Consider the following 26,541-nt stretch of genomic DNA (forward strand, 5'->3'; position numbering starts at 1 on the left):
AAACAGCAACAGTAGTGCAACATTCTCTAAAAAATATGCAGAGTGGACTGCTGCCATAAATGAAAAACATTACTGCAGGCTTCAACCAGCTGCTTTTATGATTTAGGCAATTCAAAAATTATTTTAAATAATGATTCGATCCATTTCAAACAACTGTTCAAAAATGAAACTTTAAATAGACTTACTTGAAGTTGAGAACATGTTGTGTATTTTTTTATTAAACGTAACCGAAACTTAGGTGGCACAAGGCAGGCATAATGAAATGCGCAAAAAGACTAGGGCCATTACAAATTATTGGTGAGGAAAACAAGTCGATCAACATTTTAGGGGTCAAGAGCAGAGCGCTTTTCATTCACTTTATGTCCATCTGTTGAGAAGACGCACTCTGACCGCACTGATGTCCCAGGGAAACTCGGGTGCTTCGTTGCCAGCTGCGTATTTCGTACTGCCAATCTTCCATCACAAAAGCGGGTCGCTGTCAGCTCGCAAGGTTGGCTCCTTGTCATAACTCATCATCTCCTGTAAGGTCACAATTACGACGCTCTCTCGTGTTGCACAGGTTTATTGACGTTGTCCTCCATTTTCTTTGCAAAACACTAGATGCAGCGATTGAAAGCGTGAACATATAGGTGCGTAAAATTGCTGGGTATTTTCTGTCTAGCTTTCGCACACCTACTGCACTTTCGGAATTCTTTATTTTCTTTTTCTGCTTGTTTGTGAGTTTTGTTACATCTATATTTTTTACTGTTTAATTATTTTAAAATTAATAGTGTACATATTTGGTTAAAATCGATTGCCTATTTTCGTTTTCGAAACTTTTTTTGGTTGGTCCGATCGATTGTGCAATCGATTTTCGAACGAAAAGTGACAGCCCTACACTCCAGTCTAAAATTCGGAAATCTATGACGTCAAAGTAGAATTGAAACACCTCCCCATAACCAAAAGGACACGTCTACTTTTGTAGCCCCGCCCACAGCTTCGCGACACACGTGTGTCTCAGTAAGTAAATATGTCTTTAAAGATTGACAAATTTAACCAAAATGACTTTTTAAATAAATTTTTTCTGAGAGACTTTTATTTTGACGCAGTGATCTGTTATGATACCATGGAAACGCATTTTCGGTTGTGGAAGAACCACGTGGGAACAACACAGAAGCTAAATAGTTCAATTCGGAGGCTTGGAACATAACATTAGCAATATGCGTGGATAAAGTTTGCTTTTGAAGAAGTTTCAGCTCGTGTGGGGAGTGTTTGTTAACGTTGTGTACACGAATTCATTTGTAAAGAAGTTGATGCTGGATTTGCAGAGAGACTGTGATTAAAAGCACCACTTATATTGGATCTGACAACAATGACACAGCAGTATAATACACAGTAAGACATTTTACTTTATTTAAGTTACTGCGTTTCACTATTGCTTAAGAGATCGCTTGATATGTCCTGTTGTAACATCCGTGTCTAAACACGTTTGTTTGACTGTTTTAATTTACTAAAAACATTAAACGATTAATAAAGGTACAACACTTAACAATATGACTGTAATTTAAAGGTAGAAATATACAAAGTTAGTTATAAGGAAGTATTTATTAGCCGCAGTTTAGATTCTGATGCCCGTTTACTATGTTGTATACGGTAATTTAGGCGAGTTCCGTTTGAAAGGTCAAACACTCAACAAAGCTTATTTTTTATCATATAACTGTGGTATGTAACATTACGTGAATGTAAAAGCAACCTCACAAGCACAATAGAAATATACAAAGTTATTGATAAGGATTTATTAGCCGCAGTTTAGATTCTGATGCACGCTTACTGTGTTTTATACAGTAATTTAGTCACGTCGAGTTTTGTTTCTACTTTAATATATACGTATTGTCATTTATGTGTATCATCTTTAGCACCCAGAATCTTTTGTGGCTCAAACATATTTGTGTTCGGCTGCTATTTTTATCACATTAATGTTTTTAAAACATTTCCCCACATGTAATGACGGGGAATGAAGCTGTCCAATCATAGCAGTGGGTGTTTACGTTCAGGTCTTCAATGCGGCCCGCCTCTTCAAACGAACCATTTCTCCAGAGAGCCACTAATCCATGTTACAAAATAGCCTATTACTTATTGCTTTTGATGTTTTTGAATGTAAAAACCATGCGAACATCATAAGTAGACATCAGACAACAGTATAAAACAATAAAATCAACAAATTCACCGCCCCTTTAATAGATATCTGAAAGTCTGGTCTTATCTTAAAACTGAAAGTAAATGTGAATTCCTTGCAGAAGGTCGGCATACATTAAAAATTAGCTAATAAAATATTTTGCGCCGTCTGGTCCTGATCACACTGTCAGGTCTTATTTTTGCGATAACAAACTACTGCCTGTACATTATTCCTTACTAAACAGTGACATTTTTATGCAAATGTTTTAAAGAGATTCAAAGGAATAACTAATTTTAAATCAAATACAGGTAATAAATCAAATGTATAAACATATACATTTTCTTAAAAGTCAGAACAGAATAGATCGCAAAACCAAAATAAGTTAACTTCATATTCTGTCAGTCTGAGCAGGGAGCAAAAGCACTCATCTCCTACTTACACAGAATTCATCCTCTGCTGCATTCTGGGGTGTCCGGCTCACTCTTCCTCACTCACTTACAGTATTCCACTGCTACCGAATCCGTTTTGTCTGCATCACAGGGCATAATTCACAATCACAGACCTCAGATCTGGTCTTTGCCATGTTCAAAGAACCTGCTGTTCCACTGTGTTCAACACAGGCTCTTCAGTTTAACAAGCAGAAACTCTGTCTGCATGCGAACATGCACGGGCGCTCCACCTTACATATGTTCAGCACAGTCTTAGCTGATGCTCAAAAGTCAAACAATCTCCACACAACTATAAGAATATCCGCTTTTCTATGTGATGCTGGAGAGTTAAGGCTATTTCCTAAAATTTTCTGAATTCCTGTAAGATGCCTTGTATTTGCTGCCTGCTTGTCCTTCCTCTGTAAAGGTAGCCACTTAAATGATGCAAAGTATGAATGTGAAATGGCTCAGTGAGGAGAGCACACAGTGTGGGAAGGGAGGGGATGAATGGGATGTTAAGATTGGTTGCAGTGTTTCCCATACATTGATTTATCTGTGGCGGAAAATAAAATAAGAAAAAATCAAGAAATTACAAGCATATAAAATAGAAAATAACAAAGTAAAAAATAAAGTAAGATCTAACAGTATTGATTAGGTAGAGAAACAGTACCAAATTAATATAACACTGTTTTTATGTTTCAGATAATGACTCAAACATAACCATTTCTTATAAGAGGAACTGTCCCTTTAACGCTGATATATACACTGATACATTTGATCAACTGCTCACTTTTTTTATGAGAATACTTGCAGAGACTGTGGTATTACAAGATTTGTGCATATATCTCCGGTCAAGCCCAAAGAAATTATGTGTTTTTCGTGATTTTTGAAACATGAGTTTCCGTCTGTGGGCTTTTGAGTTTGTGTCCATGTGTGTGTGCGCATATGCGTACAGAAAACAACTCACTTTAGCATCTTTGTCGCTCAAATAGTCTAAAATCGCTTAAATGTTAATGTAAACTGTAAGCTTTCTTATTAAGAGTATGAGTAACAGTAGGCTATGTTCTTCTTAACAGCATTTCATGCAATATTTTGCAGTTTTACCATATTTACATTAAAGTACTTACAGCCGTAGGCTAGTAGACCAACATGACTTACAAGCGAGGAGTATGTCCAGCATTCGTTCCAATCTATTCCAATAAAAAAAATTTGGGGTCACTTTGCAATGTCAGTGTATGTACAGGTATATATGTTTTAATCGATATCATTGACGCCTTAGAATTCTACAGTGATAGTTTTACAGCGTTTTGTGTCTTACACTTGACTTTACGTCCCGAAGGCAGTCACTCTATGCATTTTCAACAAGCGTGTATGACGAAGAACACAGAAAAGGCGGATGACATCCAAGTAGCGCGAGAGCGGTTTTTGAATGTAAAGTTCTTATGACTTCTTGATTCACTCTCGTGGTATTTTGATGTCACATGCCTGCCGGTTTTTGCAGCGCAGCATGAACTCAAAACAAACCTAATGTCTTGGATACATGTTGGATGACGGCGAAGGTCACGTCTACAAACAACGCACGCGCGCATACCCCACCAAAAAAGTTTTCTCATCGAATCTACGATTCACGTGGGTCACCTGTTTTGGCTTCAAAACGGCAAATTTCGCCGAAAGGTGAGGGATTTTCATCCCTGAGCTGATTGGGTCGTGGGTCGGTACTGGGTCCTGTTTAGTCACTATTTTATAGACAACAAAACTGATAATATGTAAAAATAGCATTCAGTTGTGTTAAAATGTATTATAGTGTGACAGATCAAAGAGTAAAACACAACGCAATGACGTCACATATATGCTAATCGGCGTGTGACACATCACCGCCACAGTCTCTCAAAATCCTGTGGGAAACACTGGGTTGGGAAAAAGCTAAGGCTGGTCAACCCTTAAAAGAACTGCAGTGCCAATTATAGACGCCTAAACTTTCATAACCAAAAATTTAAACTTGACAAGCACATTGGCAAAAGTAAAAAAAGTAACTTTAAAAAATAAGAAAACTCAGTAGGTCATAACATCAGTAACCTACAGGTTTGTACAACAAATAACAATTTTGCAAAATGCTTGGATTAACAATTTTATTATTTAAAAAGGTGGAAGTAACAAGATCTGGAAGCAGCTGCCAAACAGATTTGTTTTACCTTCACATACGGTGAAGTGTCATAGCTTGTTAGAGTCAGCACACAAGTACTGTCCTCTTGCACAGATGGATGACTACAGAGCCCATTTTCATTGAGCAGTTTTAGTAAAGCAGAAGCCAAAACAGCGGTCACACGTGATGATTCATACATCTTTAAAGTGCCTTACACCGATTCACGAAGGTGCCATGAACTAAAAGAGACTTCACGGTTATGTGCTGGTTAAAGTTCAGAGTTCTTAAGCATTCTCAGATTTGATTTTAAGTAACTTAATCATTTGAATTAAAGCAAAAAAGTCAAGATTATACCATATTCATTATGGGTAAACAGATATATATTTTTTGTTTTATTGTTTTTGGTGGTCAATGCCAACTTCTAGAAGACAGGGTGGCTGATACAATACTAATATATAAAAGTTTAGTTAGATTTAAATGTGGGCTGGATCGAATTGAGGTGAATATAAAATGAACACAAATATTTACAAATTTTGTGCAGTTTGACAAAGGCTGCTGGTAAACTAACAAGGTGAAATGACTACTACTGTTCTGGATAAAAGACCACATTTCATGTCCATAATTGCATTTCAAGATATTTCAGTTTATCACTAATATTCATGGAACATCATGAATATATCCTGAAACCTTATGATTCAGTATGACATTCTTTTAAAAGGCAAAACAAAACAGTTTTTAAATAGCAAAAGCATAACCTTTGCATTTGTACTTATTGCATTTATTTTGTCATTTTTTAAAAGTTATAGTGCATTAAAGATATACATTTTATCATTTTGTTAGGGCTCTTTTTTACGTTCAACATTACACAAAAGGAAACCCTGTCTGTGCGCATTTCTGTCATTTTATAAAATAAGTTCTAATGGGTTTAAATAAAAAGACAAAATCTAAAATTTGCCAAATTCTGTGACATTCCGCATTGTACATTAAATTCAATTTTTATACTTGAATTTTGTGATTCTGTCTGCGTTTTCTGCAACGCTCTCAAACCGATTGAGAGAACACCACATATAGATGGTTTCAGCAGTAACAACATAAACAAGCAGCATCCGTGGTCAACACATAACTTCCGGTAAACTCCGAAAAAGAATACCAAGAATACGACTAAGAATAAATACAACAAGTATTTTAAACGTAGTTTATTTATATAACAAGCAAAATAAACAACACGTAGATTACCTAGGAAACCAAAACATTTGTTATTTTCGACAAGGTATTTGTTCAAGGTTCCAGTTTGGCAAGTCAGACTATTAAAAAACTGAAACCGGAAGTAAAGTTCGGACCGTATCGCATCACCGCACGTGCGTTCGATGAAACCGTCTATAGAGGCTGTTATTAAAGGTCCCATTTTTTCTGTGTTTTTAAAGCGTTGATTGTGTTTACAGTGCACAATATAACATGTGTTCATGTTTCACGTGAAAAGAAAACGTGGTATTTTTTAGGGCTGGACCAGAATATTCGAATATTCGTTCCGTGGGTTCACATTCGATTTTCAATTTTTAGATTCGAATATATATATATATATTTAAGCAATATCGCTCGAGTAGGAGTGTGATATAGCTCTTTATACAACAGTTCTTTCTGGTTCTCGAATCTGATTGGCTAAGAGCTATGCGATATTGTGCTGATAACGGCACAGTAACCGCTTCACCTTTCGTATCATTCCGCCACCTAGTGAATGGAGGTCCTCTAAAGGCCGGGGTATACCTTTTTCCCGGCGGACGCATGCTTTTCGAGTATACTCCCCGCGGCTACACGCGGATGGCCGCGTTCGACACTATACGCAATACAAATGATTTCTTATTCAAATTATTAGTCTAACAGGCTGTCAGGGCAGCACTGATTTGGCGACATTTACAGTACATTAAAACATTAGGATATGTGAAGAAAAGTAACTGATCCACCATTGCAAACACAGTTTAGAACAAACAATAAGACAACGAAGAACAGGAATCAAACAAACATGCTCCAGGGCTTTCTGTTCTTGGAAGAAGTAAAAGTTAAAGAAGAAAAACAATAGTGTGTGTGCAAATGCTGTCTATTTCCTTTGTATAATTGTTTATAGTGGAGTGTCCCTGTATAATTGTTTATAGTGGAGTGCCCTGTCTAAATATGTTCACGCGCATGCGCTGTTGTACGCGGACTGTACGCGCACTGTCCGCACGGTCTCAAATTTTGGGCTGCACCCTCTTGATGACGAAAATGACGTCATGCGGACGGCGCGCATACGCGGACGTCCCTAGTATACTTTCGGCTTAAACAGGCTCATCTCTGAATGGAAAAACACAGATGCCCTGTTTTGAATCACTCTCCGTGTGTCTCATTAGTTTACTAGCTCATAAATCAGTCTGTGAATCCCCAATCGGAAGTTATTATTCCGTCAAAGATCAGCGCTCTTGGATGTTACGTTAAAGTTAGTGGGAGTTATGTCTTGTCACATCGTGTGGACGATTAACACTTGGAAAGAGGAATATAAACACTCGTTTTTTCTGGAGCTATATCTCTTATCAGAACGCGAAAACACCGTGGAACTGCAGGTAAGCACCGCAGCTTTTAAATGTGGACATTGATCATTTACTTTATCGTGACGTGACTATTAAAACATGTTATGAGATATCGCCACTGATATATTTATAAGCAGCATGCAAAAACATCAAATATTCCTCTTTCCAAGTGTTAATCGTCCACACGATGTGACAAGACATTACTCCCATTAACTTTAACGTAACATCCAAGAGCGCTGATCTTTGACGGAATAATAACTTCCGATTGGGGATTCACAGACTGATTTATGAGCTAGTGAACTAATGAGACACACGGAGAGTGTTTAAAAACAGGGCGTCTGTGTTTTTCCATTCAGAGATGAGCCTGTTTAGGACCTCCATTCACTAGGTGGCGGAATGACATGAAAGGTGAAGCGGTTACTGTGCCGTTATCAGTACAATATCATATAGCTCTTAGCCAATCAGATTCGAGAACCAGAAAGAACTGTTGTATATATATATCTCCCGCTCTATAGGTGGCGCAGAGAGACCAACATCCATAGCCAACAGCCACCAAACCCCACCAGTAGAAGAGATCGCCTCGAACATAAAGCGCGCTTCCTGCTTTGGCATTCACGCTAATAGTGTTGTAAATAACGTTCAGTTTCTTGCAAAAACTGATTGATTTGCTTCACAAGACGTCAATATGTCACACGGAGTTATGGGGGATTACTGTTGTATTGGATATATATGCTTTAGCTCTTAAAGTGTGCGGATTGGTTGACTTGCATAACGGAGCACTGGGGTTTCTGCAAAATATCTTCTATATTGTTCTACTGATGAAAAAACATATTGGATGGTGTAAGGGTTATAAATAGACTTGATTTTGAAAGTATGCTACCGTTTTAATTAGTTTGTTGAAATTAGTTCATTTATTTTTGTTGTTTTATTTAAATGGCCTACCCTTTACGTTGTCAGTAATTACTGTGCTGCTAATTTCTGATACAGGAATGTTTGTTGGTTAGAAAAATGTTAGGCTACCTTATTAAAAGTATTGCTCTTGTGTTTTGTTTCACTAATGCTGTTCTCGCAGGACGTGACAGGCACGCCGCTTCCGGCTTGCGCTGTTCTGTAGTATTTTTAAAGTTTATTAATTCTAAACGTGTCACATGTCCATATTGCATAAAAAAAAGGCACTACACTCCCTTGGGTCCGCAGCAACACATCCACCACATAATAAAACTGTAGACAGACAGACGCATACACACACAGAGAGATTCCTGCCTTTATTAAAGAGAAAAATATGTTCTGCCCCTCCTTCCGAAACTTCGAATATTCGATTTGATTTCTACTAAAGCTTCGAAGCTCAAAAAATGGTATTCGGAACAGCCCTAGTATTTTTTACACAATTTACTCATCTGTATACCACTGTTTTCACTGTCCTCAAAACGAGCTAATGTCTTTCTTGTTCTATGAAGTCCCTCCTACGTATCAATTTCTGATTTTGTAGCTTGCTTAGTGTGTTGTAATTCAATAGCAGCTTAGCTTGCCGTAAGTTTAGCTGGTGACTGGCGTATTCCTGTGGGCGGAGTTTAGTCAGAAAACTGTTCTAGTGACGTCATTAAATCAGGAAGTAGAGGGCTGTAGTCCAAACTGGCCGTTCACTGTAGGCTTTGAAAAGCGAATTCTGTTAAAGAAAATATATCGCCTGGCAGTGAACTTTGAGCTTTATCATTTTACAGGTATTATTTATGCTATTATAGCAACATTACAAACTAACTAGTGTTTAAAAAATAGGATCAGGAAGAATGTGACCTTTAAGATGTGTTTTTGGTCGTATCACAAGTGGATGAGAGAAACACATTCTGTTTACACCTGGTATTTAAATCAGTGTCTTTTGTCCACTTTCAACCGCTACTGTCCTGTTTACTTTGAGGGGGTGGTCTGTGGAGACTGTGGTTGAGTCCCCCTGCTTTCGTTTAAACACGAGCGAGAGAAATTTAACGCAAACTAATATTAGGTCAGAGTCCGCTGCTTGTGTTTTTAGTAAACATGCTGCACAGTGTTTTGTACACATATATTAGGGGAGCAACAAACCTCACAAAAATCACGGTTCGGATCACAATACGGTTTTTGAGGCACAGATCGGATAATTTTTCGGATCAGCAAAAAAAGGATGGGAAAAACCTAATAACAAATCAAGAAATTACAAACATTTATAAAAAAGAACGAAGTTGCACATTAAGTAAGGTCTAAAATTATAAATGGGTATACAGAAATCAAATCAACTAAATAATTACACTTTATTTATTGTATTTATTAAATGTAATTATTATTTTTTATAGCTTCAGAACTGATTTTAATGTTGTTTGATTAACATTAATGACACAGCCATAAGTAGGTCTATTGAGGTTACCGTGTCTTTAAGACCTAATAGACACAGACTGGTTTCTGCTTCTAATTTATACACACACTTTAGACATAAACAAATGTTTTATTGGGGATGCACGATCTTGATTTTTCATGGCCGGTTTTTATACCGGTTTTCTTAACAAGGACATAAGTGGTTAAATGAGACCATGACATGGATGGTTGAGTGAGGGTTGATGGTCTTGCCTGTTTTGCATTATCAACAGACTTTTGATACGTATTGTGTTCTATCAGGTGATGAACTTAAATGTCTGACCAAGTTTGTTGTGGTGAATGCAGTGCTCTTCGGTTTTATTTAACAGTTTGGAGTGAGATAACATCTGTTAGGGGAGGAGCCCCTCTGCCCCACCAAATTCTCAAGTTTTTGCTAGCAGTTAAATGTTACCTATTATTCATAACTGACCAGCACAAATATAAATTATAACAATTGGTAAGTCTGATAAAAGACAGACAAATTTATTCAAATTAAATAAATTGCTCTACATATTAAAAAATACAAATGTATCTAAATTAAAATGAAATCTGTATTATATACAGTAGGATTGCAGCACTTGCCATCAGCGTGTATTTTAAGCTGTGTTTAAGAGAGATAAGGTTACATGTTCAGTACTACGTGACAATAATAATGAAATACATCTCTGGTCCTTTCATTCATTTCATGAAGCCTCTACGTTATTTCAGGTAAGATAAAGCTTCTGATTGCAGAGCATTTGGAGAGTTTTTTTAATAAATCAAGCATAATTTAACACGTAAAAAACGCGCAAAAAACGGCCAGTTCCGATCTCTGGCCGGTCAACCGGTGCATCCCTAGTTTTTATTAGAAAAATAAAACGGTGGAGATCATTTCATTTGTATATGCCCTGTCAAGAAGATTTTATGTTTGTTACTCTATAAAAAAGCGCCTCTCTGTGTGTGCAGTATTGAGTGCCCTTACGCACACGCACACACAGACAGAAGGCAAAGTACAAACGGCACATAAATAGTCGTCCCACATAAAAACATTACGTTGTTTTTCATTGCTCTATTAGCCAAATGCATTTTAATACACTACAGTATGAAATACAGTGACGCAACTCTCTAAAGTTTACCCATCAAGAGTTCTGAATCTGCTGATCTTTAAAGGATGATCACGTCTGACTGGAGATGGACCAGACACATTCAACCGCACGTGCGTTTGTGCATAAAGTAAACTGCTCACTTTAGCGCCTTTTTGTGGTTGTAAATTGTAAACTAATGAAAGACGCGGAGAGCAGGCGCTTTGGTTTTATCAATGAAAGCCTAAAGATAGCGCTGTACACTGTGTGTTCGTTCTAGAAATCAGAAATGATTTAAAACATTGTGCTCAGTACATTACATTAGATCAAGAGGCGGTCTTTTGTGGCTGCTCGAAAACATTAAACTGCATGCGCGTTTACACCACAAAAGCAATCCGATCAAAAGTGTTTTCGACTACCTTTGAATGTGGTCAAAAGTGGACGAGCTCAAAACATTTTACACCTTGTTTATTTCCCCTTGTGATCCAATCAACGAAAACGCATCTTAATACCAAGTGTAAACAGCCCCATAGACTTTGACCACAAATGACAGTTCTTCTAAACAAAAACAGATGGAAAAGAATGTCTAAAAGCAATGGATTATGATCAAACATGTGCAACACTTAAGTAAATCTTGGTGCCATTTTTTAAACAAGCAACAAGATGACTGTTTAGTGTAAATACAGAAGACATTTTATGAGAAGATTGTAAGTGCTTACAAAGTAATGCTTATCAAAGAAAATTGCTCACTAAACTAAACGCATACTGCCATGCTTACGAATATTGTCAAAAGGAATGAACCGATATGTTGTTTAAGGCTATTTTATACAGGAAAGAGTTGCCTTTTCTAATGTGTACGCTTTTCTTGGTTGCATAAAGAATGCATTATAGCAGAGCTAACAGCAGTCTGTACAATTCAGTGTGTCACTTGGCTTTCCAAAGACCCTGCGTTTCAGAAAAGGTAATTAACCAGCATGGGTGCTCATTTGTGTGGGTAAGTTTGGTAAATCATTGCTTATCTAACAGACACAATATTCACTTCTGTTGATCTCAAAATCAAACTCTCTCTTTCTTCCTCTCTCAAGCTCTTGAGGTAAACGGTAACAGTGATTCAAAATCCTTTCTAATCTTTGTGGAAACTCAAAATCAACTAGCTCATTTATCCATTTGGCTGTTTATATTAAGCTTAGCTGTTCATATTAAGCTCTTCTTATTCTCCTTTTTGTCTTTGTTAGGAAGTAGAATGCATCTGTGAAATGTTTAAACACTGGTGTTGGCATCACTGTTTATGAATGAACTGCACAGCAGAGAGGCGTGAATGATCACGGCTGTCTAAAGCACTATGTTTAGATTAGAGGCAAGACCTCACGCAACCCATGTGTGCCACAATGTGCTACCGTTCCCTTAACCTATACTGCTCTGTGATCTTACTAGGGCTGTCACTTTTTATTCCAAATTCGAATATGCATTCGAACATGATGTGAAATATCCGTATTCAAACTATAAAATAAACCAACGTTTTATTTTAAATGCCATGTGTACCGCATTTTTTACAGTAACACCTCGTAATAGGATGGAGGCTGAGAGTGAGACCGATGACGGCAACTGTGCGCAAGAGAGGATATCAAATTGGACCAACATGAACCTAATGTGCATGTCAAGATAGAATTGTAGTTTGTATATAAAATGACATTGTTTATAGTGTTAAATATTATAGCAGAATAATAATGGTGTTAATACGTTCGTTCGCATTATGAAATTAGCATGTATGAAGATAATTTCATCATTTTTACAACGCAATGTAAACTTTATATTAAACAACAACAGCATTTGTCTTGTGCGTCACACAGAAGTCAAGTGAGATCTGCTTAACTCAGCTGTAAGTTTAATTTCATCTCAAATATCAAATGGTTTGTGCTCTCTATCATTAAAAATGGTCAAGCAAACAGCACGCGCAGGGTTAATGTACTTGTCAATGACGGCTCACAAACGCGCGGGATAGGCTATGTATGTGTGCTTGTTGTCAATAAGATTACTTCTCACAAACACGCTCAAGCGCGGGATGTGTGCTTGTCAGGGTTTATACAGAAATCCTTGAGTTAAATTTACTACTTTTTACTACCTTTTTTACTACCTTCAGAATATTTTTTAAAACCATCACGACACTGAATTGCAAGTGTTAATCAGCGACCTTTCTATTATTTACACAGATTTTGATATATATAACATACAAAAAAGAATTAAAGTGAAAAAAATTCTTTTGACTGAAATATTTTTCAGGCCAAGTCATATTCCTTTACCTAACACTTTATGTAAGCGAGACCAATAGCATTTTAAGGGGAGATTTTTTTGCCATAAATTCCATATTGAAGTCTCATGTGGCATATAGGTAGCTGTAGTTTGCAGGGCATTTCAGATTAAGGCAAAACAGCTAAATAACTCACTATACTGTATAAAAAGAAAACATGAATATCACCACCTTTAATTAATCTTTTATTAATTATTTATTAATTGTAAATGTATTTATTTTAGCATTTACTAATAATTTTTTAATCAAAGTTGAAACTGTTAACATTAATGAATGCACCATGAACCACCGTCAATTACTGTAATGACATAAACAAGAATGAATTAATGATTATATACTCTATATTTTTCATTGTTTGTTTATGTTATATAATGCATTTACTAATGTGAACAAATACAACTTTTTCATATCATATTATTCAGTACACATAAACGAATAATCCAGGGTCTGTTCTGTTCACACAACAGCTTACAGTCACAGCTCTAATACAGTAAGGTTATGTGTATGAATATAAACCCTGAACGAGTAACTCGAGTCAAACTCGTGTAGAATTCGCACAGGATGTCTGTAACCATAGTGACAGTTGTTAATTGAATGACTGTAACTTTATCAACAAATTATTATGTTACAATAGAGGCAGCGCTGATGTGCTAGTTTATGCGCAATGTTTCTGCTGTTTACTTTCTCTTAAGACCTAAATGGTCGTGTTTATATGAGGATATTTGCAAAGACGGGATTTTTGAGGCATATGTGTTATTTAAGGCCAATAAAGCGGCAAAAATACGTACAACACAAGCTCAATGAGAAACGAATGCGCGGCTAGCGTGCTCCTCTGACACAGAAACAGCGGACGCACTGTTGTTTGTGTTTGAATGGCTTAAAATCACTTGTTTTTAAACTGCTGTGCTTAAATATATGTACAAATGTTACGTTTTTGTGACCACACGCAAATGCAACTGCAAGAACCGACAGGTCGATGACATCAAAGTCGCGCGAGAGCATTTTGGAAGCAGTCTCCTCTTATGATTCCTCGTCAATCGCTCTCAAGGGATTTGGATGTCATCTGCCTTTTGGTTGTTGTGGCGCCACATGAAGTTTACCCACGACTTAAACAAACCCGTTGTACCAGCCACTGGCTATATCAGCATAGCATTAAAAAGCGTGCCGCGGATGATCAGTAACGTGAGAAATCATTTACCCCCAAAAAATACAGGACCCCTTACGTTAGTCATACTGTGCAAAGACACGCAATTACCTGTTTGGTTTTCTTAGCCCACGAACTGAAAGGCTTGCCAATCTTCATCATTTCGCTAAGCCTTTTACACCTTTATCGATCTTCAAAACATCGGAGCCTTCCTGCATTATAAGTTTGACCATGCTAGCTGAAATAAACTTTTACCTCAGCTCAACGTGATACAGTCAGAAAACCCGGAGTGGATCCGGTCCGTAGTGATTACAGAACGCTTACTGCGGAGAGAGGAACGTGATTTGGCTCCACTCCAGGCTTTGATCACATCCCAGAGACGAAAGATCTTTGATTATTTGCCCAGATATGCGGGTGATTTGAACTAATTTCCAGGCATCATAACATTACAAAAGGCAATCGAAAATTTACTACCTCGTCAGATGACGTTTACTACTTTTTACTACTTTTTACTGGCCTTAATTTGGCATAATGTAATTTACTACCTTTTACTACCTTTTACAACCCCGCGGAAACCCTGGCTTGTCAATGACGGGCATTAAATCCACAGAATTCCGCTGAGTTTTCTGCCAAAATCTGCGGGTGCGGATTCTGTTTTGGGCTTGGCTATATGCCTTACTCCTGCTGCTCTTTAAATTGTCATGTTATTGTTTGTACCTGGTTAATTTGTAATAAATTGTTAAGCTGATAACCTGCTGTTTCAAACATTAAGTAAAAAAAGTAATCCAGACAGTCCTGTTTATGACTGTCACTGTTAATAAATTTGTGATAGAATCTCCATTACAGTGTTTTTTTATGCGCACGGGGGGCACCTAGTTATTCGAATATATTCGGATACATTGCATGATATTCGATATCCGTTCAAATTAGATTTTTTTCTCAAAAGTGACAGCCCTAGATCTTACAGAAAAAATAACATTAAAGCAACTGTCTTATGTTAGGGCTGGACAAAATATGGTATTATTCTATATATGGGCGGTATTATTCTAAATACTCTGTCGGTACAGTATAAATCCGATAATGGTATAAATGTTAAAAAAGCCTTGACATGAACTGCAAAGAATGCCCACAACAAATGTCTGTACCTACAAACTTCTGATCAAATGATTTTGCCAAGTCTATGAAGCCGCCTCCTCCTATAAAACTATATATTTTTTCAAATGAAGGTATAAATTTATGTTCATTTTTAATTTATATTTTGCCTTTATACAAAATTAAATTAAACTCACTGTCAAATAATAAGCATAACACTTTTAGGCTCACCTTTAAAATGAATCACGTCAGTCAGTGATACATGCTGTAATGCAGGGGTCTCAAACAAATAAATAATTCTAACTCCCCAGTCCCCGCCATTGAGGTGTTAACTTATAGCAAGCATCATCGACCGCTTTATCTGTCCATCCCTATCTATTTCACTAAATAATCTTAGATATAAAGAAATTTAGCATGTAGGACCATTTTTTTCTCACATTGTGACATTATTGTCATGACAAAAAATAAATACGTTTGCAGTGTGAAAACATAGTCTTTATAACACTGATAATAATCAACACAAAACATGATAGGAAAAGTAAAATTTAACAATAAAACATGCTTGGTTATCTGCAACAATGCATATCTTAAACTTTAGTTTCTATATTCATGTTGGCTAATTCCACACCACGTTTTATTGTAGTAAAAGGCAGAAATATGATCAAGACATTTCTTGAAAGTCTTTTTACCAAACACAGTTACACATCACTGACCCTGCATTTAGCTAATGTCACCTGCAATGTGTGGGACACACATAGTTGCTTCCTCTTTACTGCAAAGGCGTTGCACTTTGTAGATGTGCACCCAGCCGTATACCGACACAGACTTCTATTTTGCCACAGACTAAGCCATTTTTAGCAGATAAGGGCTGAAATGTAAACAACAACAACTTATAGCAAGAATTGTGCATTTGCAGTGAATAAAATGCCTCACAAATTTTGGAGCGTCTCTGTCATAACTATGTAATGCAAGAGTAGTCTATAAACTAATTTTATGAACATGTACAGCATTTTCTTTACCAGGCAAACACTGAAGGCTGTGTTTCATGTATTTGAGGAGTGGAGAGAAGTTTTTAGTCCAGCATTTTTTGTCGAGTCATAGACAATACTGTCTTATAGTTTTATATAGCCTACATATTTTATGTTTCGCCAAATATTAGCACATCTGTCAATCATCATTATTGCATAGTGGGGATACATGTGCGCTGTGAACAGCAGCATTTGTACAGATATTTGTGTTTTTGTGTGTGTCATTGCATAAATGTGAGTATACACCAATTTTAAATACAATCTTTGTCAATTGTAAAACCTGTTTCAGTGTATGTTATGTTTTTTTATCATTATTAAGTGCATTTAGATTTATTATGAACGGTTAAATAGCGCTTTTGGCACGGTTTACCTCAGAGTTACCTCAAGAGTTTTTTCATATTTTTCATATCATTATGAGAGGGAGAAGGGGAGTGGATTTTTCAGGTGTGACTTTTTACTGCGCCGAGTCAAAGCACTCCCAAAAGTGCCATTCCGCCATAAATTATAGTTACCCTTTATAACCCGCTTAGAAAAGCGCCAGGTTTTATTTTCTGCCACCATACTTGGTTGTATAACTACTTATTTTAAATAGGGAAACGTTGATGTGTTTGGTCATTTCTAACTTCATCTCTGTTTGGTACCATTGAATGAACTGGGCTAAGCTAAGCGCTATCAAAGTGTCGCCGCGCGTCACAGCGATTAAGTGCACGCAGTAAGATGATAAAGGTAAGTATCAACTAGTGATGCACCGATGTATCGGCCACCGATATTTATCGGCCGATTTTTGATTAATTTGAAACCATCGGCATATCGGCAATAGCACGAGAAAGGCAGATACCGATTGTTTATTAATTAGCTGCATAAAGAAATACATTATATGTAAAAAATGAGTTGATGTTGTTAATAAAATAAATGCTGAATAGCAAAAACCACCTTTGAAGATTGTCATGCTGTCTTATTATATTTGTTTTAGCTTAATTTGTGCCTCTCTTATTATGTTGGTCAGTTGAATGTTAATTAGATCCAATTTGATGCAAAAATAAACTAGCTAATAGACCAACTGTATAGTATTGTATACAAGTGTTTAATATCGGTATCGGCATCGGTATTGGCCAGAAGTCGTCTGTTTAAATCGGAATCGGTATCGGCCCAAAAAAATCCTATCGGTGCATCCCTAGTATCAACTCTTCTTAGTTAAGGTAATAACATAGTTTAATATGACAAAACGATGGAGTATTCCTTAAAGTTTAAGATTAAAATGAGTTTATTAATCTGTGGCAAAATTTTCTTACCAGGACATCCCTGAAGACTCTGTTTTGTAAGGACATCTGTTTAAATGCTGCAAAAAAAAATTATTTAAGGCTTAAAATATAAAAAAAAAATGGTAAAACTCTGTAGTAGTGTGTGGCTTTCACACTTTTAAAAGTAGATTTCTACATGTGAATACCCTAATGAGGTGTCTCCATCTGAGAGCAGCTGATGGCGATTTACATCTAATCAAGAAACTGGCTTTACTCATGAAACACGCATGAGAATCCTCCGAGATATATTGCCCAGCCCTACATTTAAGCATAAAATGTTTAATGTACTTGAAATGTTACACATTGCTAATTATATGTTGATAATTTACCTCAGGGCTTTAGACTGCATCCAAATGAGACAGTGCACGCATTTGTACTCGTGCATGTGCGACCTGCAAATTTTTTATTTTTTTCTAGTTGTTATTTCACTTACAGAAAGATGAGTACAAAAAGCCCACAAAAAAATGAATGTGCGACCATCTATTCTTTGTCACCATGAGCTCAGTAATCTATCATTAGACATGAGAGACAGAGAGAGCGGGAGAGCTTATACATTAACACCAACATTACAGATGAGAATAAAGGTATCAGGTACACAGATCAAGAAAACTGGATAGAAGACAAGAAATGTGTAAAGGATAACAGTATGTATAAAGCCATGCCACTTATCTCATTACAATATGCTACACTGTAAAAAAAAAATATTTTAAAAAATTGTGGAAACTGAAAGTTAAGTATTGACTAAACATATTGCTTTCAAATAATTCTCCCCAAACAAAAATATGCATTGTGGTAATTAAAACCCATGGTATTGGGGTAAAACAAAAAAATATTTTCACAGAACATATTAAACTCTGCTCAGCCAATTCATCATGTCAAATGAAAAAACTGAGTTGACTGAATGTAGTTTGAGACAGTATGGGCATGCACCTGAAAATAATTGGCTTCAGTGTGGATGCGCGGGAGTTGATGATCGACATTTTCTACAATAAAGTTATGGTAAGTACTTAAATATTTACATTTAAGTAATTTTTAAGTCTTTTTAAAGTCATTTTCAAGTTAAACTGAGTGAAAATCTGAATAATTACAGCATACAAACAAAAAGCATATTGCCGAGCCAGAGGAACTGAAAGCAAGACAGATTTTCCGATTGTTTTAATATTTTAAAACGAGTGTTTAACTTTATTGTGATTGTATTGATTGATTGAGAGACTAGGTTAGTAGTTATACGATGTTTGTTATAAAACTGATATTTTTTCTCCTCAGTGTAACGCACCGAGCTAACGCTTCATTTAGCGATAAAATGGCAAGGCCACTACAACTTTCACAGTAAGTATATTATATTTATATTTCTTATATAACATATTTGTGTTAAAACTGTTAGCTTTTTCGAGATTTATGTGCGTTATTTTTATTAAGAGTCGTTGCGCCGCGCCCGCACGCGTGCACACATAGACATGAAAGGCTGCTTGCAACCTGCACCTTTCTAGAGAGAAATTGCAATGTTTTTTAATTAATGTATATATAACGAGTGTAGGGACATCTGTATTTGGCCTGGACGTAACGAAAAGGACGCATTGTTTACAAGTATTCGACCGTATGCAGCCCTGCGCAGACAAATCAACCTATGACATCAAAGTTCTGCGAGAGCCATTCAAAAGCTTATTACTCTCGCGATACATTGATCTCATGTGTCAATCGATCTGCGCCGTGCATGCTGCTGTCGTCATCTTGCATCAGGAAATCCACGAGGGGTAGATATGAAAAGGACGCTCTCTATCAGCTGGTGTTGTAAAGCTGCCGGTTATACTCAACGGCGCGAGTCTCAAATAAGTGCAAGGACACCGCCCAAAACGGATGAGATGTTCAAGTAATCAGCGCGTTAACTGTACTGTAAGTAATCGAATATAAAACCAACACGAAGTAGCTTAACATTAGTACCTATAGGTTTGCTTGAACAATTCATCTCTTAGAAAATTAACCATAGTTTTTGTATGTAGCAACCATAGTTAATTAACCACACTATTGTTTGTGTTGGATAAGCATATAACCACACATTTACCATAGTCTCACTAAAGGGTATTTTCAGTCAAACTATAATAAAGTAATGAAAAATGTCCAATACCAAAATAACTGTACTTCTATATTAAGATTGTTTTATTTTTCATAATGTTAAACAGCAATATAGCTAAGAGCAGCCGTTTTTTTTATGTTCAGAAGTGTAAAGGATATTCTGGATATTCTGTATTGATCTGGTTTTATTTATTACATTTGGCTTCATTTGGTACATGAACGCTCAGTGATAATTTTTTACTTCTTACAGAGTTCCAAGGCTTTGGAGATTTACACACGTGACATGAAAATGGGAATTCGTGAAACTCTGAACAGTTGCTGATCCATGTCAATATTCATTTCCAGTGAGCAGGTTGTGCTGGAAATTTTGTGAGACTTTATGCCTTTAATTTGTAGAATGTTTTAGGTGTTTAATGTTTAAACTGTTATGAGGCATTGTTTAAAATGTTTTCATAAAGTTTCATAAGCTCTTACTTAGTGTGAGAATGTTAAATTCAAGTGAAATTGTGATTAACGTTGGGTGACATTGTTTCCCCTACCATTATATAAGGGGGGCGCCCCGCCCTCTTAACGGCTCGACCCGCCCCCCTTGAAGGTCAAGTATATTTTATATGATTTTCTTTATAGCGCCAGATAACAATTTGTTATTTTATTAAACAAACTAAATAGCCCTCAAGTAATATGTTATTCATCTTATTTCTACGATGGCATGTCTTTTTGTCTGTGCCTGCGCGTTTAAAATTATCCAATTGAGTGCGCACATTTATATTTTACTGTCCGGCTTAATTCACTGAATGCGCGCTCTGTCATGTTGCGTCTCATAACTGAAAAGGTGACGGTGTTTTCCCACACACACGCGTGCATTCTCTCCCTCTCTATCATGCTGTACAGTAGCTATATGCTATAACTCTGTGTAACAGTAACAGTGTATGCTGTCATATTTCTGAATTTGGATCGATTTGTCTGCGCTATTAGGCTACGCGTCCAGGGCTTGACATTAACACCCGCCACATGCAGGTAGATTTCGGCTGTGGCGGGTACAGCCAATCCCACTAGCCACTTTGGCTGGTTGAATATTTTTTTAATTGTAGTCATGCGAAATTATAAACAATGCGCAATGACACTGGGAAACTACAACTCCCATGAGCACTCCCTGCACCCAGCGCAACGTACTGAGACGCGCGCACGATGCAGCGGAGGCTCGCGTTGCGGACCAAGCGCCAACGTTTTACCAGAGAGCGCAAAAGCTGATGGATTTGCGAAAGCACAGGATGCAGTCTGACGCTTACTGAACACTTGGGCGTTTTCCCGTACAGGGTCTAGATCAATCTAGAGGACTAGGCCTTAGTTATATTAGGACATTTAGGTAGTTTTTACAAACGAACCTTATAAAAAACATTACTGATGTGCATCTTGAGACAAAACCAGGGCATTGATATTGGTTAAGATTTGTCGGTGAAAGATGCTTTTTAGTCTGGAACTAGGATAAGCCCTGTCCAGGAAATCGTCCCTTGGGAAGGTACACTCAGTTACTTACATTTTATTAAAATTTTCACAAAATATTTGTGACTGTTATTGTATAAAACTTTTTATTAAAAATAATTATTTTCTAATGTCTACTGTGCAATTGTATGCAGACCATTTCTGTATGTTTACAATTTTAAGGTATTAGTAATAAATAAAAATGAATAAAATGTTACAAAATAGTTTGAGTGTTTCTTTTTCTATTAGGACAACGGGAAATAAACAATTCAGCATGGTTCCTTACCAATATAATTTTACCAATATACATTTTCAGTTTGGGTAAATTAAAATAACAAATGCTACCACAATTTAAAAAATTTAATTGGGCAAAAACATGGTTTCTTATTTTCAATTGGCTCAACCTGTTATAAAATTGATAAAATTCAATTCACAGAAAATCTATTGGCCCAAGTGAAAACTGTCAATGTTACCAGAAAATTTTGAGTTAGGGAGGCAAATATTTTTACAGTGTAACTGGATAATACTGGATAAACCTATTGTATATATAGTTTAATAAAATAATGTGCGTTACATGCAACAAACCAATTACAACTTAGGTTAACTACTTACTAACTGCAGACCTAAAATCAACATATGGAATCTCTATGGCAAATTTTAAAAGACATAAAAACTTTTAGAATAGGAAACAAAATATGGATCCATTGTGCATATGACATGTGCAACAAAGCATATTGAGTTAAGTCTATGATAAAAATATTTGTCAGTAATGCCGTTATTATGGGGAATAATGTGAATAATTACATTCACTGATATAAGGTGTGCCCAAACATTTTCTGCTTGCACACCTAAAATTTTCATTCAGGGGCTATAATGCTTCTAGTAAAAAAGTTAGATTTTGTGGACTTGAATAAAGAGACAAAAGTTGCACTTAACTTTTTCCTGGACATTTTTGTCATAGTTTGTTAGATATCAATGTGAGGTATCATCACAGGATTAGCAAGCAATACATTGATTATCGGAGAACCACCACACTGTGACACTATCAGTACATTGAGCAAATGTATTGTGTATCGTATTGTATCGTGAGGTACCCTGTGATTCCCACCCCTATTTACATCCTCTCAACTAAAAACATTATCATATTTTACCCAGCCATACTGAACACGCAGCATGCATGTGCATGACATCAACGTTTTTACAGATTTTTATTTTTGTAGTTTACACAGAAACAATAATAATGTCATTTTCAACAACTTGCATTTTGAAAACCGTTTTGATGTTGTCGTGTAAGTAAAAAAACCTGTTTCCTGTTTATGGTTGAAATAGTTTTGTAAACACCCCCATAGTTATTTTCTATTTTGCTCTTCACAACGAAAGCAAAATGTGTCAATATGTGGTAGATGTGGCAAAGTCAATAGGACACTAAAGCCCAAGAGAATCAGCATTTTCTGAGAACTCGAAGAAACCAATAGCCGTGTTTGCACTACCGGGCCACGAGCGGGCGTGCCAGTGCCTGTCGCATTTGCACTGTTACTTCCGGTAATGTTGTGCCTCGCTGGGGCTTAGTTGGGGCTTAAGGCCGGACTTTTCTGACCCGCCGAATACATTGGGCCAGAGCAGGCCTATCGGGGCTAGAGGACTGGTAAAGGTCAAAGGTGGAGTTTATCTGAGTCTCTGGCAAAATGCCCACTATCACCTTTATCTCTCTGCAGATTAAACTGCAGATTTCACCAGTACTTATCGACAGAAGACATCTGCTATGTTCTTTCTTTGGACTGAAGAAAATGATCAGCATCTGTAGAAACAAAAACGTGTTAAAATACAATGCCGAACTTGCCATGCTAAGGATCCGGCACACAACGGTACCGGTTTGGGAGAAGTTAAAAAAGTTACGGGTACAGTAGCCTACAAGTGTTTAAAGTACAACAGTGCTGAGAAATGATAGATGGCGTGTTGGATCATCATCACTGTATTAAGGGGCAATCACTCGAATCAAGATTGTAATGACAGTCGGTGAGTGAACATATTTGCTACATAATGTTTACATACAACACACAAATATTATGCAAATTGCAAACTATTGCATACGTGTCTTACATGCATGTTTATTTTGTTTGTGTGTTATATTGTCATCTCTGTGTTTCAGATAGAAAGGTGGGGGCCGGGTGACCGTGAAGATGATGCACGCGTCATAAACTCATCATCCAGCGCGGCAAACTGGATCAACTGCAGCACATACTGAGGTAACTGAGCAGCCAGGGAACTACACTCCGACCAAAATGGTCGCATATGCTTATGTGCATATGCGTTTATAGAATCCAAGTTGGCTTCATTTTGCGTGCAAGCACGTTGTGTCTCTCCCGTTCAGTGTGCGTTCACGTGCTCTCTGTTTCTCAATGAATTGGGTGCGACGCGAAGCAACCTCAGTGTCACATTGTATCCTGAGTTTTACCATTAGAGGTCTTTCTTCACTGAGGACGCGGGACCCGTACGGTTCCGGGTTTATATTTTAAATGGTCAGTCGGGTCCGGTTCGGTCCTAGTTCATTACTTCGGGTCCCAAGTCTGATTAATATTGTGTGTAAAACCCGAGTCGATCGGAGAACGGCCGCTAGCGCAAAGCTCGAGTGCTGTTTCAGCGTGCCTCCGGTTTCTTTGGCGATAACAGCTGGCTCTTGTCACGACCACGAGCCGCTTCATTTTTTCTTTATCCCATTTTTTTATAATCTTACAATTAATAGACCATATCTTTACTAAAATCTAAACAGTTTGCACAGAGATTGTAGCAAAAAGCAGTGCTAATACTGAATGAGCAAAGCTCTAGCTGACTCAGGATATAAAAAACGCAAAGCTGTAATGTAAAGTCTGTCATCGGGACAGCAAGAAAACTTTTAAATCTGAAATAATGAGTGGATTAAGCTTTTTTAATCTGCAAAAGAGAAATAGAAAGCAGAAGCAGTAAAAGTGCCTAACTAATAGAAATTATTAACATTATAACATCAGTCACATTTATAATCTATAGACCTGCACTGTCTATTAATATACTGTACATAGTATTGTATATAATTGAGTTTGATAAAAGGGGTCATCAAATTGCTTCATATATCAGTGCAAAAACATAAAGTGTTTTCGTGGTGCTTTAACAAACAGTGTCAGCTTTGTTTATGGCAAAGAAAGTTTGGGGTGGTTAGATTAATGAACTATAAAGTGAAATTAATATTAATGTTTAATAAATCAAAGTATTGTGTTGTGTCACACATTATTAGTTCTTTGTCACATGTATAGTAGACCATTTTTTGTCGGTGGATATAATGATTGCCCTTTTTTACGAGCTACCACCACAAGTAAATTTCAGATCTGTGGGAAACACTGTATACACAAATCTAAAACTAGGACTCGTCAACAATGTTCTTTAAAATATTTTGTATATTTAAAGCGTAACTAAACCCCTGGTCAGAGCCTGACTCCACCCACTGGCAATATTTGAAAAATGCAAGAAAAGTGGGCAGATCCCAACGGAGATAGAGGGGACGAACTAAGCTCGTACCAAGCATAGATAGGTGAGATCGTAACAAGGGCGTGGTGAGCTTGAACCAGCTTACATCACGAGTTACTTTTTGGACCCAACATCCAATAGGAAAATTCAACTGCAGTAGCCACCGTTCAACCTGAAGAGGGCAGCACTCAGACGTTTTTACACCATATATTGTAGTATTGAAACACTTTATATCCAAATGTCAAAAAACGTACTAAAATCAATGAACAGCACTAATAAAGCATCATTCTTACAGATCATTAACAAAAAAAAGTTGGTTAAGGGTTTAGTTACTCTTTAATGGGTAATCACCTTGCAAGGTTAACTATTGCTTATTGATTTGATAATGTCTCGCCGCGAGATCGCTCGTGTGCATCCAACATAAACTTTCATAGTAGCACCGATGAAGCAAACCTCTCCATCTTCTCATCTTGGCTTTCACCATGCAAACAGCCACGTCGTTTTTTTTCCCATTATGTTTGTTGTATGATGATGCTATCTAACTCCTGTCTACTGTCAGATTGAACTGACTTCCTCCTCATTGTAAAACAGGTGGAACTGTGTGCATTAGATCCAGGTAGGCTGTTAAGGGCAGAGTGAATAGTCCAAACGCATCTTGATTTTGGCTTGCAGCTGGAGGTCAGAGGCTATTGGCTCTATGAGGCCCATTTGAAGCCCAGGCTCGCACTGGCCTGATAGTGCAAAAGCGGCTTTTTGACAGGGTATTAGTTATATCCTAAACAACACTATGGAAAATACTTAGATCACACTTTTTGCTTACAAGATAAATTGCTGGGCTCAACTATAAAGATGCAACAAGTCCACAGAACTGTCAGTTGGCTTCTGTTAATATCTCATTACATTATCTAAGTAACATGAATAAAGCTTTGTACAAACTGAAAACCATGCGAGATATTCCAGAAGCATAATTTACATTATAACCACTTTTACAAACAGGGTGTAGATGAATCTAGGACTAATGGCACTAAAATATGTTAAGATATGTCAGTACATACAAGGTGTTTTTTAAATAAATAAAGCTCCAACAAGCATTTTAGTCTGGGACTAGGATAAGCCACCAAAAAATATAATTGTCATGAAGTTAATTCTTATGGCTTAGCCCTTATTGGAGAGCCACTGTCAATTATTAAAGAATTTTCTCGTTAATACAATTAAAAAATAAAAAGTAAAAAACTACCTTAGCTAACCACTAGCTGAATAAGCCGTTCACTTCTGTTCACTTGTTTTATTAGCTTAGACCCAAAATTAAGCAAGTCATAAACAATATTAAACGTCAGACTCAAATATTATGAGCCTGCTCTTGAGCAACCAGAGATATGAAAGGGACACAACCACTTAGTTTATTACAAAGGCATGTGAAAAACATATGGCACTACTGCGCACTTATACTTTTTTAATAGATTCCAGCACTGATCCTAATGCTGATCTAATGTGATTATGGCTGATATACAGAAAGAAGTCAGCATTTATGGCATTTATCAGAATTTATCGTTCCACAATGTGTGCAGAAGGAGGGTCTGAGTATATGATCACAGGGCCATTTAGAGACACTGTTTTCATTTAAAAACCACCATGTCAATCCAATTAACAAATCAAAACAAGAATGCAGGAGATCATGTAAGCCATCTCAATAGTCCAAAGCAAAGGTATACCCATGATTAAATAGCATGACAAGTGGTAGAGTTATAGCCTACGGTCTAAAGCCATTTTTAAGTCACATCCTGTGAATGAAGTCAGTAATATAAAGGTAACTTTGGATAGTAGAAATGGTTAAATGTGCTTACGCACGCGAATTGTAGCCTAATATTTGTTGCACGTTTATTGA

At 36.9% G+C, this 26,541-nt stretch overlaps 1 protein-coding gene across 2 annotated transcripts in view; it reads right to left on the minus strand.

Annotated features, from left to right (window-relative positions):
- The window catches only part of rasa1a (RAS p21 protein activator (GTPase activating protein) 1a), an 88,966-nt gene that overhangs the window by 61,221 nt on the left and 1,204 nt on the right, over positions 1-26,541 (minus strand). The gene's annotated exons all lie outside the window — the stretch shown is intronic.

The sequence above is a fragment of the Misgurnus anguillicaudatus genome, chromosome 22 (assembly GCF_027580225.2).
Source record: "Misgurnus anguillicaudatus chromosome 22, ASM2758022v2, whole genome shotgun sequence".
NCBI classification, from domain to species: domain Eukaryota; kingdom Metazoa; phylum Chordata; class Actinopteri; order Cypriniformes; family Cobitidae; genus Misgurnus; species Misgurnus anguillicaudatus.